The sequence below is a fragment of the Sus scrofa genome, chromosome 3, assembly GCF_000003025.6.
Source record: "Sus scrofa isolate TJ Tabasco breed Duroc chromosome 3, Sscrofa11.1, whole genome shotgun sequence".
NCBI lineage: Eukaryota > Metazoa > Chordata > Mammalia > Artiodactyla > Suidae > Sus > Sus scrofa.
In genome coordinates, this window is record NC_010445.4 from 105,366,198 (window position 1) to 105,385,556 (window position 19,359).

The following is a 19,359-nucleotide window of genomic DNA, read 5'->3' on the forward strand; positions in this document are numbered from 1 at the left end:
AGGGTGGGGATTCAATCTCTGGCCTAGCTCAGGGGTTAATGATGCAGCATTGCCACAAGCTACGGTATAGGTCATAGACGCAGCTTGGATTCAGTGTCGGTGTGGATGTGGTTGGTGTAGGCTGGAAGCTGTAGCTCTGATTCAACCCCTAGCCTGGGAACGTCCATATGCCATAGATGTGGCCATAAAAGGGAAATAAAAAAAAAAAAAAAAAAAAAAAGAATGGAAACTCACTGCTTCTGCAGTATTGGAGCATCAAATTTCAACCATTTTATCTGAATGAAAGCACGCACTCACATATAAACTTCAAATTACTGAACAATCAAAGGAAATGGTTTGAGATACAGTTTTGTACTTAATAACAGCTTGAATATATTTTATTTGAAATTGCAAACACTATACATTTTATCAAGGAAGATACAGCATTAAACATTCCACGTGAATGCCAAGTACTACCTCAAACAGTCATCTTCTTCTTTTTTTTTTTTTTTTAAACCAGAAATTTGTTGAACTCAAATCTAACCTGGAAGACAGTTTGTTTGGTGTATATAAACTTTAATTTGTTAATGAAAAAAGGGACTTTATTCATTTAATAAGAATTGATAAAATGCTACCAAAATTATCTATTGACACTGAAAAATTGAGTTTATTGCTTATTGTTGTCAGGGAGATCACTATATCAACAGAATTTGGGTAGCGTTTCAAAGAAGAGACAGTAAAGCTGTGATTTCTATGAAGTTTGGCAGCCTGGTTTAAGGCAATGTACTTCATCAGGAATCAGGACTGGGTAAGGTTCATAATATAATGGTTTAGGATTGATGGACACACAAGCTAATGTTTTAAGGAGAGAGTTTCAAAGAGAGTCTTAAGAAGCAGTCTTTTCCATTCTATCTATTGAAAATTGAACAGCCTGATGTCCATTTTAAATGGGTTTCTGGGAAGTTCTTAGAATAAGCAATAAAGTTATTTACAACTTGCTCTTCCTGAGCAAGAGTTAACTAGACAGCAGCATCATGTTAATACAGAAAGAAAGTTGGCAGTTGTAGAGGTTTTGGTTCCAGAACCATGTAAGTAGAACATGATTTTAGTTGGTAATTTAATTTGGCCTAAAAATAATTCTTTATTATATTTGGTTAATTATCAATATTTGCATAAATTTGAGGAAAAATTTGGAGAATAATTTTTCACTAAGTGTGACTGAGAAACTATGTGCATGGAAGTTTTCATTACATTCTGTTCTTTAATATTTATAATTGCTACTACTGACTGACTTTTTTTTTTTTTTTTGTCTTTTTAGGGCCGCACCGCAGCATATGGAGGTTCCCAGGTTAGGGATAGAAGCAGAGCTATAGCTTCTGGCCTAAACCACAGCCATGGCAATGCCAGATCTGAGCTACATCTGCAACCTACACCACAGCTCAAGGCAACGCCGGATCCTTCACCCACTGAGTGAGGCCAGGAATCAAACCTGTGTCCTCATGGATGCTAGTCAGATTCGTTTATGCTGAACCAAGATGGGAACTCCTTGACTGACATTCTTTATGATATTTAAGTAAATATGATTCTTATCTTGCTGTTTTCATCTAAAAACAGTGTCTTACGACATGGAAAAAGACACTTCTATTGGCAAATACTTAATTCACCATTCTTTATTCTACCAATAAGACTAATAAAATAATTTCTTTCATTACTGAACTGCTAAAAAGTGAAAAGACATAATTTAAAAGAAAAAAAAAACACATCAGATGGATTGATTTGCCTTCAGTTAATTTCTAAACTTAGTTGAAAATAAGGTTAAATGGTTAAAGTGGTAAGAACTATAGAAGACACAAAACACAATAACACACAACAGGGTTTAAAAAAAAAAAGAGTTCCCATTGTGGCTGAGCAGGTTAAGAACCCAACATACTATCCTTGAGGATGCAGGTTCGATCCCTAGCCTTACTTAATGGGCTACAGATCTGGTATTGCTGCAAGCTGCTGTGTAGGTCACAGATGCAGTTCAGATACGGTGTTGCTATGGCTGGCAGCTGCAGCTCCAATTCGGCTCCTAGCCTGGGAATTTACATATGCTGCAGATGTGTCCCTAAAAAGAAAAAAAAGAACTATTAGTTTTTAATACTGTTGATTCACAAATTGGTGCCAGTACTTAGAGCGCAAGGAGAGACTGAAGACAGAGGTAGCTCCAGATTGATAGGTGGTGAGGTTAATAAGCAAGGGAATTTGCATAGGAGGCTCACCCTAGGCAGTCACAAAATCACTAGACCCCTGCATCTGCCACCAAAATCTTAAAAGTTTACATTCATGCCTTAACTGGGTGTAGTCACGTATTTATTTAGTCCAGGTGATCTCAACAACACCTTACTCTCTCAAGTCCATGTCCTTGAAAATGGCCCCCACTGTGGGAATAGTGGGCAGAATGTACATTCCAAGGGTTAGGAGACAGAGGGGTCCCTGCCATTGCCTGGGTCCAGCTTCTGGGTCAATCTAGTGGCCATGTCTTCTCAATGACCTCCTCCAACAGCTACTGATCCCAGTAAGTGTCACTAAGGAAGGGGTATTTGAGCTAATTTTAAAGGAGGTAAAAGACATTCCTACATGAGAGACTAGAAAGGGTAATGGGCCAGATGCATTGCATAAGCTATTATTTTTTTTTCCCTTTTTGAATATAGTGAATCTTGTACTTTTTAAAAACTTATTTTAAACCATAGAAAATCTAATCTATTATATAACCTAATGTACTTTAAAAATTGCCACTCTTTATGTATTCTGATATGTACTTTTTAAAAACATTCCCAGTCTAATGGAATGGGAAGCTCAGCCTGACAAGAAGTTGCTCTCTTTTCTTTCTCTTCTTAAACTTAGTTCCTTTTCTTGACCAGTACAAGGAATATTTTAAAAAAGCAATTCATTTCCTTCCATTCATGTGTTTAATGGCAATGAAAAATTCAAGTGAAACTGGAAAATATCCTTTCTCAATGGCATTTAACACAATTATAATTAAATAATTATATGTGAGGGACATTTGTCTTCTCTGACATGGACCATCTTTGTATCTCTAGTGCCTACTATAGTGCTAGGCTCAAGGCATGACTGAATTATTAAGTGACTATATAAAATGTATGAGTTAATTTGTTTTGGCTTACAATAGAAGCTAGTTTTTGTCCCAAGAAAATACCCATTTTTAAAGATAAGTACTTTAAATATATATGTTTAGTTTTGGAAATATTTATTGTTTGGAATCCCAAGTCATTTTTTTAAATGATAAAAGCCATTCCTGGTTATAAGGAAGCCCTGGGTCTTGTGAAATTATGCATTTTTATATGTTTCTGTTAGCATAGTGTACACTTTGAGTTAATTTCTAATTTTACTTCCAAGACCTTTACCTTTGTTGTTACTCTTGTGATTTTTTTTTTGTCTTATATTTTGTTATTCTTTTTTCTCCAAACTTAGGTGGTGCACACCAGGATGGAAATTGTGGCCTTTGCTTCAAAAACACCTGCTCTCCACAGGGAATATACTTATTCCAGAGAGGACAAAGAAGTAATTTGGAAGGGATAGAGGATATTAATAGTGTAAATGCTAAGTGTCCACACTGCTTTAGTCTAGATGTCCTCTTGTTGACCTCTGTCAGTTATCTTTTTCTTTCTACTAGCAAGAGGAGTTAACTAGAAATTTGATATATCCTCAAATCCTACATTATCAAGTATCTTTGATGTATTGCTTCACTTCTGACTCCTTATTACTCCAGTCAGGCAAGGACTGTATCTATGATGCTAGATTCAAGGCATACAGGCTTTCCTTCCTTCTGTGTCCTTGGCCGCCCTCTAATGCTCTTCACCTCTAGGGGAGGGAGGGACACAGCTTCAGAAACCTTAACATAACACTGCAGTCTCCCAGGGCATTAGTTTTTGAAATGAAATCTCTTTCCCACCCTTAAATTTTCCTTTGTATTTTCGTCCTTTCTCAAATGGGAAGGCAGGCTGTGGGTTATGAAGAAGTCACCTCTAGGGCTCACATGGGATGGAAAAGTCACCTCTGAGGACTATAATGGCCTCTGAGGGATCCATTTAGTAGCAGTGCTTGGAACCACTGAGCCCGTTAAGGCTCCTCCATTACTCATCTGGGGCCTTGCTCATCTCTCTTACTGCTCCTTTAAGAATAAAAATAAACTGCAGTTTGGGTTCCCTAGCAGCCAAAGAAAAAGAAATAATGGTTAGATATAAAATAGGAAAATTTGGAAACTCCTATTATAATAAGCTATGTAGATACAAAATATGCATGAGGTCTTGTTGTTAGACATTTCCTTGTTTAATCAGGCGAGTAACAAAAACAAAAACAAAAAACAAAAACAAATGAACAAAAAGAACTTCCAAAAAATTGGAAGTTTGTACTGCTCTACCTTTTATAAGAACATTACTGGAGAGTTATATTTTTGCTCTTTTGTATCTCCTTCATTAAGACAATTAGTAGAAATTACATTCATAGTCTCACTGAGTATGTGTTTCATTCTTTTACTTTAAGAAGTTAATAAGCACCAGAAGCTAGCCAGACAATTGGACTAACTCTATCAGAATCACATTACCGATCAAAGTTTAAAATTAGCCAGATGCAACTATGTTTCTTCAAAAATAGCGTTTGTTTAGGGACAAAATAAGGCAATTTATTCCAATACAAATTCAACTGGAAGGAACAATAAAAACCAATTCTGCTGCTTTTGGAAAGTTATCTTTTTTTCAAGTATTCTACTGATGAGTGTGGATTTTTACACAAATTACCCACAAACAGGGAGAAAAGAGGAGACAGGGAGAGGTTCACACTGCTTCATGTAAATGAATCAAAATGTAGGGCAAGTAGGACATAGCAAGAGTTCATTCAAGAAGAGGTAGGTTTAAGCCTTTAAATTCCTAATTGGGATATTTCTTCAATGTCAGTGACATATTTAGAATAGCATAAAAGAAAAGAATAATTGGAAATGTGTCAATTAGGGCTCTTACATGAGAGTTTTAACATTTAAAAGAAAAACTGAAAACCACAGCACTGAATATGTACTAATTGTATAAAAACATCAAAAGGAGGCATGATTTTATTCCACATGGAATTCTTCAGCCAGTGCCACCTATATTATTTACATCCAGGCTTCACAGAATTGATTATCTTTAACTATCTTTATACAAATAATGCACTCAAAGCTTATTGACTTGAATTAAGTTACATTCATCTTCTGATAGTTTAGTTGGTACCAAGTTTAATTGTAATTTTCTGCTAAAGTTATACTTTCTTTTGTCTTCCTAATTGTAATGGAATTATTTAAAAGAGCAAGGCTATTGTCATTTTCTATGCTACCCTCAAAACAAAAAAGTATTTGGTTTAAATGTATTCATACCAGAGAAAAGAATATCAAATAATTATTATTCACTATATTAAAAAAAAAAAAACTATTAGGTGGTTCACACTAAAAAATAAAAACAAAGAAACCAATCTTCTAACCATTTACTGTCTAGAGGTTCGCCCCTTGCTAATAATCAACCTTAACCAAAGGAATGCATCTTTAAAAAATGGTTGTGGAGTTCCCGTCGTGGTGCAGCAGAAACGAATCTGACTAGGAACCATGAGGTTGTGGGTTTGATCCCTGGCCTCGCTCAGTGGGTTAAGAATCTGCCGTTGCCATGAGCTGTGGTGTAGGTCACAGACATAGTTCGGATCCTGCGTTGCTGTGGCTGTGGCGTAAGCCAGGAGCTATAGCTCCCATTAGACACCTAGCCTGGGAACCTCCATATGCTGCGACCCATATTAATAAAATAATATAAAAAAATAAAAAAGAGTTGTAGTGCTGCATCTTCTTGAATGGACTGTAGATGTCTCTTTCTGTCACAGAAAGTGAAATTCCTTCTCCCATGTAGAAACTCTACAATAGCATGCCCCAAGAACTTAACTTTAGTCCATCAATGACTAAAAAGGAGAGCTATACCTCAAGTAAATCAATGGCAACATTATATATATATATATATATATATATATATTTATATTTTAGTTAATTAATTAGTTAAGATACATCTTCCTTTTTTTAGCTGCTACTCTTGGTTCTTCTCTGTGCTAATACAGAACTCACCTAAATTTTCTTTTGCATAGCAATCCATTAAATATTTTCATTTCCTTATCATGCATCCACATTAAGGCCTCCATTTTTCTAGCTTTTACCCTTGTTATTACCATCTCATGGTATTGATGTCCCAACACATCCTTACATTAGGGTGATCACTATAAAAATAATGCACAACACACTCTCCTTCATCTTGGAATCTCTTAAAATTTGCCCCTCAGAAAATAGAAACTAATTACTACCAAATGGTTGTTGATCAGCCAGGTAATGCTATTATTTAATATTAAAAGTTTTGCCAACAAAATTTTGCTACATATTTCTTCCAAGAACTCCTGCGAGACCCAATTTTTGGCCTATTTTGTATTTAATGAGATATATAGGACTTACCTTTTGTCTATTACAGATTTCAGCTTAGATAATTTTGAGTCTCAAGTTTGACATTAAACACATTAGTTGTCCATTTGAATTCATTGTCACTAAAGTATGATATTTCTAATATATGAAGAGATTCTGAAAACAAAGAGTGAACTACCCAAAGAACCTTACAGAAAATTAATCAATAGCTTTCAGCTTTCAGCTCTGAGGAGGCCAAGGTGCAACCCCTCTTCAGCCATTCCGAATCTGGGTTCATCTGACACCTTCCACCACACCATGCCACCTGTGTTCGACCCCAACAAGATCAAAGTCATTTACCTCAGGTGAAGAAGTCAGTGCTACATCTGCCCTGGCCCCCAAGATCAGCCCCCTGGGTCTGTCTCCAAAAAAGGTTGGTGATGACATCACCAAAGCAACGGGTGATTGGAAATGTCTGAGAATTACATTGAAACTGACCATTCGGAACAGACAAGCCCAGATTGAGGTGGTACCTTCTGCCTCTGCCCTGATCATCAAAGCTCTCAAGAACTGCCAAGCAACAGAAAGAAGCAGAAAAACACTAAGCAGAGTGGAAACATCACTTTTGATGAGATATCAATATTGCCCAACATATGTGGCACTGATCTTTAGCTAGAGAATTTTCTGGAACCGTTAAAGAGATCCTGGGGACTGCACAGTCTGTGGGCTGCAATGTTGATGGCTGCCACCCTCATGACATCATAGATGATATCAACAGCAGTGTAGTTGAATGCTGAGCTAGCTAAGAACTGCAATGAAAAACTAAAGATTATTTGACAACTAATGGGGAAAAAAAAGAAAATTAAATCAACAGAAGCAGAAAAAGCATTTGACAGAATCCAACACCTAAATCATCATCAAACTAGGGACAGAAGGCAATTTCCTCAACTTGATAAAAAGTATCTCCCCAAAACATACAGCTAACATTTCCTTTTTTTTTTTTTTTTGGCTTTTTGCCTTTCCTAAAGCCACTCCTGCGGCATATGGAGATTCCCAGGCTAGGGGTCTAATCGGAGCTGTAGCCGCTGGCCTACACCACAGCCACAGCAACACAGGATCCGAGCCGTGTCTGCAACCTACACCACAGGTCAGGGCAATGCCAGATCCTTAACCCACTGAGCAAGGTCAGGGATCGAACCCACAACGTCATGGTTCCTAGTCGGATTTGTTAACCACTGCACCACGACGGGAACTCCAAGCTAACATTTCTTAATGGTGAGAAAATAGATGTTTTTTTCCTCCCTAAGATTAGGAATAAAACATTAATGTACCCTCTCATCACTCTTATTCAATGTCCTACTGGAAGACCTAGATAATGCAATAAGAGAAGAAAATCAGGAGTTCCCATCGTGGTGCAGTTTTATGTTCTTGCATTTTATGTTCTTGCCTTCTTTGCCAAAGATTAATTGACCATAGGTGTCTGGGTTTATTTCTGGGTTCTCTATTTGGTTCCATTGGTCTCTTTTGGTACCAGTACTACACACCTTGATGACTATGACTTTGTAATATTGTCTGAAATCATGGAGAGTTATGCCTCCTATTTGTTTTATGTCCCTCAGAACTGCTTTGGCAATTCTGGGTCTTTTGTGGTTCTATAAATTTTTGGATTGTTTGTTCTAGTTCTATGAAAAATGTCATGGGAAATTTGATAGGGGTTGCATTAAATCTGTAGATTGCTTTGGGTAGCATGGCCATTTTTACAATATTAATTTTTCCAACCTAGGAGCATGGAATATCTTTCTATTTCTTTACATCTTCTTTAATTTCCTTGATTAATGTTTTATAGTTTTTAGCATATGAGTCTTTTACCTCCTTCATCATGTATATTCCCAGGTATTTGATTTGGACGGTTGTGGAGAAGAGGGAACCCTCCTGCACAGTTGGTGGGAATGTAAGCTAGTACAACCACTATGGGGAACAGTATGGAGGTACCTTAGAAATCTATACACAGAACTACCACATGACCCAGCAATCCCACTCTTGGGTATATATCCAGACAAATCTTTCATTAAAAAAGACACATGTACCTGCATGTTCACTGCAGCTCTATTCACAATAGCCAAGACATGGAAACAACCCAAATGTCCATCAACAGATGATGGGATTAGGAACAAGTGGTATATATACACAATGGAATACTACTCAGCCATAAAAAAGAATGACATAATGCCATTTGCAGCAACATGGATGGAACTAGAGATTCTCATCCTGAGTGAAGTAAGTCAGAAAGAGAAAGAAAAATTCCATATGATATCACTCATATCTGGAATCTAATATAAGGCACAAATGAACCTTTCTACAGAAAAGAAAATCACGGACTTGCAGAATACATTTGTGGTTGCCAAGGGAGAGGGGGAGGGAGTGGGGTGGTTGGGGAGGTTGGGGTAAATAGATACAAACTATTGCCTTTGGAATGGATTAGCAATGAGATCCTGCTGTGTGGCACTGGGAACTATGTCTAGTCACTTATGATGGAGCATGATAATGTGAGAAAATAGAATGTGTACATGTATGTGTAACTGGGTCACCATGCTGTACAGTAGGAAAAAAAATGCACTGGGGAAAAAACTATTAAAAATAATAATAAAAAAAACTGACAGAATACTGTAAATCAGTTAAAATGGAAAAAAAAAGCATTATATTAAATAAATAAATAAGGAGAGGTTTTCAACAAATGATTCTGGAACAACTAGATATTTACATACAGAAAAGTGATCTAGACACTGACCTTATATCTTTCACAAATAACAATTCAAAATGGATTATAGACCTAATAATAAAATGTAAAATGTACACACTTTTTATAAGATAACAGGAGAAAATCTAGGAGATCTTGTATTTGGCAATGACTTTTTATACACAATATGAAAAGTATAATCCATAATAGGAAAAAATAATGTTGAACTTAATTAAATTAAAAAAAAATGCTCTGTGAGAGACATTCCTAAGAGAATGAAAAGATAACCCATACACTGAAAAATGTTTGTTAACCACTCATCTGATAAAGTTATACTTTGTCAAGACCAGTAGAAATGAACATCATAAAGAGTGAACCCTAATGTAAACTATTGACTTTAGTTGTAATAATGTATCAATACTGATTCAATACTTGTAACAAATGTACTACATTAGTGTAAGATGTTAATAATAGAAGAAACTCTGTAAGGAGAGGGAATATTTGGGAAGGAACTCTGTTCTTTATGATTACTTTTTCTGTAAGTTTGCTCTAATCAACAGTCTTTCAATAAAAAAATATAATTTAAAGAATACTGAATTAGAACCTTGAAAATAGAGTACATTATAAATAAAATCATGGAAATATGCCAGGAAATGACCAAATTATCACACTGAAACAAGTAAACATGGGGGGGAAATGAAATATTTTTGTTTCTTTGTTCATTTGTTTAATACATGAGCTATACTACAGTTGAAGGGGAGAATTTTCTCCTTTTGGAAATATTTCAAATGATACACAATGAAAAATGATAAAGCGAGATAGAATAACACTAGTCTGTCGCCCTCTAATGGATTAATGGAACTAAATAATGATCACCAGTTAGTGATAACATCAGAAAGAGGGAAAACCAGACTTTCAAATCTCTTTGTGGAAGTACAAAACATTCCCTGTTAAGTAGTTTATCCAATACTAACCAATTTTTTTTAAAAGTTAACCCAAATTTAATCAGACCCTTAGATCTAATACCAATTTATGATGAATTTGAGGTACAGAGAAATATGTTTAAAATAGCACAAACATATAACTTCAATTTACATTGGAAAACCTTTGCCAGAAAAATTTTCTGGTTTCTCACAGAAAAATATTGTGAAAAAGAAAAAAGATGTAAGAGGAAACTAGGGTTTTAAAGAGTCTAAAACCTAAATATAATGTTAGCTCCCAGGATGAATCTTGGATCAGTGAGAAATGTTATATTTTAATAAAGTCAGTTTTTTAGTTCATAATACTGTATCAATATTAATTTCTTAGTTTTGATGTATCATGGTTTTATAAAGTGCTAGTATTAGCAAAAACTGACTAAAGGACATTCAGGAACCCTCTCTATCTTTGCGTCTTTTTTATAAATCTAAAATTATTCTAAAAGAAGAAACTTATATTTAAAAAGACATTTAAAAGACATAGCAACCAGTATTGGACATTATTTTGATCCCAGTGCAAACATACAGACTATAAATAGATAATGATTATAAGAGGTTTGGGGAATATGAATACTGGCTGAAATAGCTTATGATATGGATTACCATTAATAATACTAACTATTGTTAATAATTTAGGTTTCATAATTTTACAAATTATTAAGAAATTTCTTGAGTGTTAAAGGCATTTACTGAAACATTTCAAGATGCAATGATGTAATACATCTAGTAACTGCTTCAAAATAATTTGGGTGAGGGTGTCTGTGTGACAATAACTTTTAAAGAGGGGTTATATATCAATTATTGCTGAAGATGAAAGTGCAGGTATTTAGGAGTTTACATATATTTTCTTATTTTAACTTCCTAATAATTTTATGATATAGTAATTATACAGCTTAATAATCCAAGAATAAGAGTGCTTAACTCTCTTTCCCTAAGGCACAAAACCATTAAGCAATAGAGCCAAGATTAGAATCCAGATCTGTGTGTCTCTGAAGCTGGTTCCCCGTTCTTATGAAACAATTTCTAGCAAGTGCATTGTTTTAGAACCACAAGTTCCAGGCCACAGGTGAGAGAGCACACCTTCCTGTATACCAAGAATTAATTTACACGTGATGTCACTGTGCCACATGTTGTGTTGCAAATACTGGCTATATTGGTTTGTGTTACTTTCCTAGGGATGGTTATAGCTTACACTCTCCCAACCACATCATTATATTTAGTCTCTTTTAATACCAACAGGTCACTTTCAAAGTGGTACATGACTAAAGTCAGGGATGCAGTCTGAAGTAGGTTTTTTTGTGGGTTGTTTTTGTTTCCGGTTCTTTTTTTTTTTTTTTTTTTTCATTTTCTGAAACCAACATGTGATTAGAATATGTGAAATGATGAGGGTGATGATGATGATATTCATACTGACAGGATCACATCCTAATGAACAGGCCATCCAGATAGAAGCAAAGAAAGGAACAGACTTCCTGCATCACAGCCTCCAAGCAAAGCTTGGATTTATTGCAATTCAGGACAAACAAATCTCCTATGGAGGTTTTAGGACAAAACCTCAGTAGATTTCCATGTGAAAAGATATCAGAGGGATGGTAATGATAACCTGTAGTATTCATCCTATGGGAAGTTTTGAAATTATTTTTAAAAGATCCTTATAGTAATTATTATTTCAGTGTACTTGTAGCTGGAACTGATTCAAGGATTCTGTACAATGCTGTTATACAACCCAATATATTTTGACATTAAATATTAATATGGAAGATATAATAAACACTAAAGCATGTCAACTTTATAGCTGGCTATACAACTACACTTTTATATTATTCCTTAATAATAATAACATTAATAATGATGGTCAAAAACCCTTTTTGCTCTTTTCTGATAATTTGAGTCAATATGAGTGTTCTTATTGCAGTCTCACAACAATCCCTTAGAAACAAAATTACTGGCTCCACTTTATAAATGAGAGCACATAGAAAATATAAGTATTTGTATAAGGTCAAGCGGATAGATCAGCTCAGATCATGTCTCTTCCGTGAGGCTATTATTTTTTTCTGGTATAATAAACTGCCACCATAGTGCCTGCCTCTGCTGCTGCTTTGAAAAATGACATTTCCTTGGCAGAGACACCTTATATTCCTGCTCTGCTATCTTAATGGCATGTGGGGAATCGTCCATACACAGCCATACCCTCTGGGGATAGAAGCGACATTCTCAGCACAGGCAGGTATGTTAGTAGCTCTTAAGAAAATTCACCCCTTGAAGTCTTGTTCTCCCCTGCTCTGGGATCTGAAGTGATATCAGTCATAGCTATGGAAGAACTTCTTCCAAAATGAAATCATTAGACAATAATAGTAAAAAGAGGGGAGGGACCTCTGGTACTCCTATATAAGGCAGGTGTTTATGACTTTTGTCATCAATTTTGCAGAGGATTATAACATGTATTGCTTGAGGTTATGAAATTGGCCATATTGCTTTATAGGTAGTATATATATGGCCAAATCTTTTTATAGTATATGTATATATGTGTGTGTCTATGTATATATGTATGTATATGGTATGTGGGTGTGAGTGAGAGAGAGGGAGAAAGAGATTGATTAGAGATAGTCACTACGTCATCTTCCCTTGAGTATGGGTAGACTGTGATTGTTCTGATCAATGGAATGTAACATTAATTAATGCTATCCTACTTTCTAGGCTGAGGTCAGCTTTTCCGTCCTGCCTTGCGAAACACTGCCTTGCTCTAGAACATTTGCTCTGGGGGAAGCCAACTGCTATGCAGAAAGTCTGATTAACCTAAGACTGTCATGCTCTGAGATCCCAAGATACATGAAGAGGACACAGAACATAAGATGTCAGGTGGAAAGAGAGACAGCAAAGACTACTTCAGTGACAGACATGTGAGTGAAAAAATGTCATTCTGGAACAGAGCCCATACATTGGAGGTACCCTGATATCAAATGACTCAGAGACAAGCCACTTAGCCAGGCCCTTCCAGAATTCTTAGACTCACAAAGTTGTGAGCATCATAAATTGTTTTCAGCCGCTAGGTTTTGGGGTACTTTGCTTTGCAACAGTTATAAGTTTAAAAATATACTAAAAATAATTAGCTAATCATATTTTTTAAAGTAGCTTTTCTCTAATAATTAGGAAGACCAAACCAACAAAGGAAACGTTGGTTGAAAGAGAAGGGGTGAGCAACCTTTTCAAAGTGGAGACACTCATTCGGTATACATAAAATTTAATACTTATGATTAGTACCTAAGATTAATAGTTCAGAATTTAATGACATGGGAAAAAGACGGTAAGGGATTAACTTTACAGGGTACTTTTCTATGTACCAGATTACTAACATAGTAAGGAATAATCTCTATCCTGTAGGAAAGCAGAAAATTTGCTTTCAGAGGGACCTGAAACATAAAAGAACTTTCAGTTCTTATGACAATTATGACATTGTGATATAATTCATGATATTCTTTCACAAGAAAGAATAATAAATGTTTCAAAAGCTATAGCATCTTTGTCCTCAAGAAGGAAAAAAAAAATTACAGGACTGAGAAATATATAGAGATTTTCCCCATACTTGAGTATTTCTCAAAGCACTGATTTTAGGTCCATTTGGGTGATGGCAGTGCACTGAATGTATAAAGTTTACTTTGCTTCCCTTCAACAACTTTATTCAAACAACAGTAAAAGATGTTTCAAATTTCATATAATCACAACAAAAAGCAATACAATAGAATAAAAAAAGCTAAAATTTTAGAAACTGAAATGTAGAACCTGAAATTGACCTAGCAGTCAGAAAAGTAGAGATATAATTGGATGTACATTGCTGATTCCCCACAAAGAACTTCAGGCAAAAGGTATGTTTGCAAAAGGGAATGAAGGTAGACCTGACAATAAATTCCTCAACATGCAGTTAGTTCTCCCCTACAAAATATCCTCTCCCCTATCTTAAGTCTTGAAGTTTATACTTTGCAGAGGTTAATATAGAGGATCTTGGGGTTGGTTACAGGTTGAAGGTAAGTACACTATACCAGTAACAGGGTGATAAGAGAACACACACATATTGAATACTAAGGCCTAAATTCAACTCCATTTCTTGACTCTGCTTTCAGATATGACAACTAATTCTATTCCCTCCAAACAAGAAACTAAAAGGTCCTTTTCCAGGAAATCTGATAGTTTCTGGGGGGGTAGCTGAAATTAAAGACCTCAGAGGCTCCTCAAAGAAGCATCTGACCTGATAAATCACCCTACAGCAAAACTCAGAGTAGATAAACCCACATACATTCAATGATTCCAACTCTTTTCAATACATTCAATGATTCCAACTGTTTTCAAAGTGCCCACTCTTAAAACTGAGTAAGCAACCTAGATTTATCAGGTTCAAACTATTTGAAGAAAGATTCCCATGGAACAGATAAAGAATAAATAAAACAAAAGCAATAAGAAAATTAGATAAAAGGATAATATGTTAAGAAGACTAAAAGGGAATATGTTACAGTAATTCATATTATATCAAAATAAAAAGGTAATAAATCCACTAGATGCCCAATCTCAGGGTAATAGTCTAAATTATTAATAATTAATAGGTAATTATCTAATTTAACTGATTCTGTCTGGATATTGACCAGTGATAAAGGATGTTAGCTATCAATACCCAATTCAGTTTACAGCTGAGTATTAGCCAGGTCTGACCCTCATTCTTTCAAAAATATATGTTTAAGTCAACATAAAACATATATTCACAAAACTTGCCAGGTGTATTCGTTCTTTTCTTGTGACAGACAAATGGAAGGAAGCAGAATTTATCAGCCTAAAATATGTCTCTTTGGCATAAGGGTTTTTTTAGGTTGATGATTTTTAAGAAACAACAGATACAGGAGAAGCTGAAAATTGAGTATAAATTATTCTTTTGTAGGAAACATATACATTTGTAAGGGAAACGTCCATTTTTAAGGGTGTCATCTGTCCTCTCTGTACTGGGAAGAAAAAGATGACCAAATCTCCAGAAACTCTTTTTCTTTTAAACAATATTTTTTAACCACTTTTAAATTGATGTAGTTAGTTCACAATGTTGTGTTAGTTTCAGGGGTACAGCAAACTGATTCAGATATTTTTTTTCAGATTATTTTCCATTATAGACCATGACAAGTTATTGAATATAGTTCCCTGTGCTATACAGTAGGACAGTAGGCCCTTGGTGTTTATCTATTTTGTATATAGTAGTGTGTATCTATTAATCACAGTTCCCAAGTTATTCCTCCTCACCTCTTCTCCTTTGGTAAACATAAGTTTGTTTTCTATGTCGGGGTTGATTTCAATTTTGCAAATGAGTCCATTATACCATTTTTTAGATTCCACATGTAAGTGATATCATATGGTATTTTTCTTTCTCTTTCTGACTTACTATGATAATCTCTAGGTCGATCTACATTGATGCAAATGGCATTATTTCATTATTTTTGAGGGCTGAGTAGTATTCCATTGTATATATGTACCACACATTCTTTATCCATTCATTTGTCAATGGGCACCTAGGTTGCTTCCATGTCTTGGCTATTGTAAATAGAGCTGCAATGCACACTGGGGTACAAGTATCTTTTAAATTAGACTTTTCTTCAAATAAATGCCCAGAAGTGGGTCTGCAGGATCATATAGTAATTATTTTAATTATTTACTACTTGTTTATTTTATTTATTTATTAGCTTTTTAGGGCCATACCCATGGCATATGGAAATAACCAGGTTAGGGGTCCAATTGGAACTACAGCTGCGGCATATGCCGCAGCCACAGCAACGCAGGATCTGAGCCGTGTCTGTGACCTATACCATAGCTCACAGCAACACCGGATCCTTAACCCACTGAGTGAGGCTAGGGATCAAACCTGCAACTTCATGGTTCCTAGTCTGATTTATTTCTGCTGCCCCACAACGGGAACTCTGAGTTTTCTGAGGAACCTCCATACTGTTATCCATAGTGGCTGCACCAATTTACAATCTCAGCAGTATAGGAGAGTTCCTTTTTCTTCACACATTCTTCAGCCTTTTATTATCTGTAGACTCTTTGATGATGGTCATTCTGACTAGTGTGAGATGATACCTCACTGTAGTTTTGATTTGCATTTCTCTAATAATTAGCAATATTGAGCATCTTTTCATATGTCTGCCACCATCTCCATGTTTTTTTTTTTTTTTGGAGAAATCTCAATTTAGGTCTACTGATCATTTTTGATTGGGTTGTTTGTTTTGTTTTGTTGTTTTTTATATTAAACTATATGAGCTGTTTGTAGATTTTGAAAATTAATTTCTTGTTGGTAGCATCATTTGCAAATAATTTTTCCCATTGTGTAGGTTGTAGTTTCATTTTGTTTGTGGTTTGCTTTGTTGTGCAACAGCTTCAAAGTTTAAAACACACTTATCAGTGGAGAAGGAAATGACCTAAATCTGAGTAAGAGTCATGTTGCTGCTATACTGTACTTTTCTTGATAACACCCATAACTGACTGCCCCACACCCTAACTTCTTCTTTTATCTTTAGCTGGAGATGGTATTTAAGATGATGGCTTGGGCCTCTTGGGGAGTTATTCAGTTTTCCTTGGCATCTCCACATACACAGGAGGTATTCACATTATTACACTTCTGTTTGTTTTTCTCCTATTAATCTTTTCGTTACGGGGATCTCTCAGTCAAAAACCTAGAAAGGTAGAAAGAAAATTACTTGTCCTTCCCTAGCCAATGCTTTCAAAATTTTTTGTGAAGAGCTGCAGAATATTGGAGTTCCCATTGTGAGTCAGTGGGTTAAGGATCTGGTGTTGTCTCTGTGAAGATGTAGGTTTGATCCCTGGACTCATTCAGCAGGTTAAGGATTCGTCATTGCCACAAACTGGCACAGGTTGCAGCTGAAGCTCCAATTTGACCCCTGGCCTGGGAACTTCCATGTGCCATGCATGGGTGCAGCTGCAAACAAACAAACAAACAAAAAAAAACCAAAAAAACCTGGTAGAATATTGAGTTGTCATTCTGTATCACATCCCACAAAAATCTTGGTAAACTACTGTAGATCTTTAATCATTGGAATAACAAAACTATTGTGTTAGGATTAGGAATAACATAAAACATAGGTTGTGTATAAATGCAATATGTTCATTTTTTCATTGATTTTATTTCCCCCATGAAACACATAAGCACTTTCCATAGGTCTTTGTCAACTAGATTATTAATTTTTGTTTTAAATTCGAGTGTAATTTTCTATAGTTTTAAAAATGGTTGCCTTTGCTTCTGTATATCCCCCTGATAAGAGGTATTACAAAATGTTTTTCATTTTCCAGTAGAGCTTCCTTGACGTTATATTGAGGGGAGATGATTTTTCCTATTGATTTAGTTGATGTTCATTCCTCATGTGCTTTCTTCCGCTACTGTTTTTGTGGTAGTATTTTTTCTTTTTCAATTGCATAGAGCCCTTGTGGTATCAAAAAGCCATGGGAATCTTTCCATTGTTACCTTATGTTGTGGAATGAAAAATTGTCCTCTATTTTTCTTGGTTCTTCTAGCTGGTCTAAGAATTAAACTGACATGAGACAAATTAACAGGAGAAAAATCAAACAAAGATTAATAAATGTATACTTGGGAGAAACTGAGTAATTCACCAAAATGGTTGCAACCCTCAGTTTAAATATCATCTTCAGCTATAGACAAAAGAGAACGTTGGAGGTAGTGGTCTGGGATTTCAAAGGGGAGGAAGCAATTCACATGGAGATGGAAAGCGAATGTTTGGTAAGTAAATATTTTCTGGGTCATTCAGAGACAATGAGAAAGAGAAATTTTAACAGATTTTGATAGATTCCTCCCTGTCTGCCACACCTAGTTCACACTATAACTATCTATCTGATCGCTTCCTTCGTAGGAACAGGGCTCCTATCTAAATTCTTTCAGGCAGTTAGGGGGAGATAACAAGAAAAACTTCCTGGGTTTTCCGCTTCTTTAAAATAATCAGCCTAAAATAATCCGCCACTAAAGAGATACATTTTGGGGAGATAAATTTTGCTCCCCTACACTAGCTTTCAATTATTTTGATTTAATCTCAAAGTTACATTGTTTTCTTAATGAGGAAATTTTCTTAATGAGGAAATTCACCTTATTTCATTATCAGTGGTGGTAACTGTTCAAGACTGGTGAATGCTTTTAAATGTAGTTAATGCTGAGGATGATTCCATTTCGTTGTTTGTTTTTCTTAGAGAGGCAATACCTCTCAGGACTACCTTAGGTCTCCTCTGCTTAATAGGAGAACACCAGGCTTTTTCAGCAAGCTATTCCCCTGACAACAGATTAACAGTGAAGAATGCAGCAACAGGGGGCCCTACAGGCCCAGCCTTGCATTACACAAACGTAGATATGAAATGCATGCTCCTTCTCTATCACTCTTGCTCTCAGAGAGGGGCTGCTGTCACCCCCTTCCTATAAAAACTCTGCCATCTGGTGTGAGAAATGCCAAATGGTTTGACCTTCACCTTCTGCCATGGTTCTACACAGCTGCAAGGAGCAAAGGCTATGGAAAAAGCAGCATGAGGTTCTAAATGTCCTTTGAGGGGTTATGGGTGTTAAAAGCAAGAGCAAGTCTGTGACAAGAGTTTAAGTCCAATAAGCACACTCATTTAGTTTTCTTTTTTTTTCTTTTTTTTTTTTTTCTTTGCTTTTTAGGTTCACACCAGTGGCACATGGAGGTTCCCATAGCTGCTGGCCTATGCCACAGCCACGGCAACACCAGATCTGAGCCGTGTCTGCAACCTACACCACAGCTCATGGCAATGCCGGATCCTTAAGCCCACTGAGCGAGGCTAGGGATCGAACCCACAAACTGATGGTTCGTAGTCAGATTCATTTCTGCTGCGCCACAACAGGAACTCCTCATTTAGTTTTAAAAGGAGGCTATTACCCATATTATCCATAAGGAAAGATTAGTGTAATTTAAGAAACCAGGATTGTTCTCTGTATTGTTTGTCTGCCCTTTCAATAACATGAAATTATTCAGTGAATAATTAACCTTGGCTGCACTTAAAGCAAAGAGAAATAAAACATATAAATGCTTCCCCTGATGCCAGATTCCTAGTCCTAATATGTACTAATCAGGGCTATTAACATTCTTTTATCCTGTTTGATGTGAAGGGGTGGTGGTTTTATATTTTTTGAGAAATTTTAAAAGTAGAAA

The 19,359-nt window shown here is 35.8% G+C and overlaps 1 long non-coding RNA gene and 1 pseudogene across 1 annotated transcript in view; one reads left to right on the plus strand and one right to left on the minus strand.

Annotated features, from left to right (window-relative positions):
* LOC110260035 overlaps positions 1-19,359 on the minus strand; it is a 162,047-nt gene that overhangs the window by 25,531 nt on the left and 117,157 nt on the right. The gene's annotated exons all lie outside the window — the stretch shown is intronic.
* Positions 6,755-7,242, plus strand: LOC100511076 (annotated as a pseudogene).